We start from the raw sequence: 2781 nt of genomic DNA, 5'->3' as shown, positions 1-2781 counted from the left end.
AGTATCGTGGGGAGATGTCTTAGTCTCGTGGGGATATGTTTTAGTCTCGTGGGGAGATGTTTAAGTCTCGTGGGGAGATGTCTTAGTCTCGTGGGGAGATGCTTTTCACTCGTGGGGAGATGCTTTTCTCTCTTGGGGAGATGTCTTAGTCTCGTGGGGAGATGTTTTAGTCTCGTGGGGAGATGTCTTAGTCTCGTGGGGAGATGTCTTAGTCTCGTGGGGAGATGTCTTAATCTCGTGGGGAGATGTCTTAGTCTCGTGGGGAGATGTCTTAGTCTCGTGGGGAGATGTCTTAGTCTCGTGGGGAGATGTCTTAGTCTCTTGGGGAGATGTCTTAGTATCGTGGGGAGATGTCTTAGTATCGTGGGGAGATGTCTTAGTATCGTGGGGAGATGTCTTAGTCTCGTGGGGAGATGTCTTAGTCTCGTGGGGAGATGTTTTAGTCTCGTGGGGAGATGTCTTAGTCTCGTGGGGAGATGTCTTAGTCTCGTGGGGAGATGTCTTAGTCTCGTGGGGAGATGTCTTAGTCTCGTGGGGAGATGTCTTAGTCTCGTGGGGAGATGTCTTAGTCTCGTGGGGAGATGTCTTAGTCTCGTGGGGAGATGTCTTAGTCTCGTGGGGAGATGTCTTAGTCTCGTGGGGAGATGTCTTAGTATCGTGGGGAGATGTCTTAGTATCGTGGGGAGATGTCTTAGTATCGTGGGGAGATGTCTTAGTCTCGTGGGGAGATGTCTTAGTCTCTTGGGGAGATGTTTTAGTCTCGTGGGGAGATGTCTTAGTCTCGTGGGGAGATGTCTTAGTCTCGTGGGGAGATGTCTTAGTCTCGTGGGGAGATGTCTTATTCTCGTGGGGAGATGTCTTAGTCTCGTGGGGAGATGCTTTTCTCTCGTGGGGAGATGTCTTAGTCTCGTGGGGAGATGTCTTAGTCTCGTGGAAAGATGTCTGAGTATCGTGGGGAGATGTCTTAGTATCGTGGGGAGATGTCTTAGTCTCGTGGGGAGATGTCTTAATCTCGTGGGAAGATGTCTTAGTATCGTGGGGAGATGTCTTAGTATCGTGGGGAGATGTCTTAGTATCGTGGGGAGATGTCTTAGTCTCGTGGGGAGATGTTTTAGTCTCGTGGGGAGATGTCTTAGTCTCGTGGGAAGATGTTTTAGTCTCGTGGGGAGATGTCTTAGTCTCGTGGGAAGATGCTTTTCTCTCGTGGGGAGATATCTTAGTCTCGTGGGAAGATGTCTTAGTATCGTGGGGAGATGTCTTAGTATCGTGGGGAGATGTCTTAGTATCGTGGGGAGATGTCTTAGTATCGTGGGGAGATGTCTTAGTATCGTGGGGAGATGTCTTAGTATCGTGGGGAGATGTCTTAGTATCGTGGGGAGATGTCTTAGTATCGTGGGGAGATGTCTTAGTCATGTGGGGAGATGTCTTAGTCTCGTGGGGAGATGTTTTAGTCTCGTGGGGAGATGTCTTAGTCTCGTGGGGAGATGTCTTAGTCTCGTGGGGAGATGCTTTTCTCTCGTGGGGAAATATCTTAGTCTCGTGGGAAGATGTCTTAGTATCGTGGGGAGATGTCTTAGTATCGTGGGGAGATGTCTTAGTATCGTGGGGAGATGTCTTAGTCTCGTGGGGAGATGTTTTAGTCTCGTGGGGAGATGTTTTAGTCTCGTGGGGAGATGTCTTAGTCTCGTGGGGAGATGTCTTAGTATCGTGGGGAGATGTCTTAGTATCGTGGGGAGATGTTTTAGTCTCGTGGGGAGATGTCTTAGTCTCGTGGGGAGATGCTTTTCTCTCGTGGGGAAATATCTTAGTCTCGTGGGAAGATGTCTTAGTATCGTGGGGAGATGTCTAAGTATCGTGGGGAGATGTCTTAGTATCGTGGGGAGATGTCTTAGTCTCGTGGGGAGATGTCTTAGTCTCGTGGGGAGATGTCTTAGTCTCGTGGGGAGATGTCTTAGTCTCGTGGGGAGATGTCTTAGTATCGTGGGGAGATGTCTTAGTATCGTGGGGAGATGTCTTAGTATCGTGGGGAGATGTCTTAGTCTCGTGGGGAGATGTCTTAGTCTCTTGGGGAGATGTTTTAGTCTCGTGGGGAGATGTCTTAGTCTCGTGGGGAGATGTCTTAGTCTCGTGGGGAGATGTCTTAGTCTCGTGGGGAGATGTCTTATTCTCGTGGGGAGATGTCTTAGTCTCGTGGGGAGATGCTTTTCTCTCGTGGGGAGATGTCTTAGTCTCGTGGGGAGATGTCTTAGTCTCGTGGAAAGATGTCTGAGTATCGTGGGGAGATGTCTTAGTATCGTGGGGAGATGTCTTAGTCTCGTGGGGAGATGTCTTAATCTCGTGGGAAGATGTCTTAGTATCGTGGGGAGATGTCTTAGTATCGTGGGGAGATGTCTTAGTTTCGTGGGGAGATGTCTTAGTCTCGTGGGGAGATGTTTTAGTCTCGTGGGGAGATGTCTTAGTCTCGTGGGAAGATGTTTTAGTCTCGTGGGGAGATGTCTTAGTCTCGTGGGAAGATGCTTTTCTCTCGTGGGGAGATATCTTAGTCTCGTGGGAAGATGTCTTAGTATCGTGGGGAGATGTCTTAGTATCGTGGGGAGATGTCTTAGTATCGTGGGGAGATGTCTTAGTATCGTGGGGAGATGTCTTAGTATCGTGGGGAGATGTCTTAGTATCGTGGGGAGATGTCTTAGTATCGTGGGGAGATGTCTTAGTATCGTGGGGAGATGTCTTAGTCATGTGGGGAGATGTCTTAGTCTCGTGGGGAGATGTTTTAGTCTCGTG

Source organism: Leiobunum rupestre, chromosome 9, assembly GCF_980474605.1.
Source record: "Leiobunum rupestre chromosome 9, qqLeiRupe1.1.hap1, whole genome shotgun sequence".
In the NCBI taxonomy this organism is placed as follows: domain Eukaryota; kingdom Metazoa; phylum Arthropoda; class Arachnida; order Opiliones; family Sclerosomatidae; genus Leiobunum; species Leiobunum rupestre.
Note: the sequence above shows the minus strand (reverse complement) of the source record.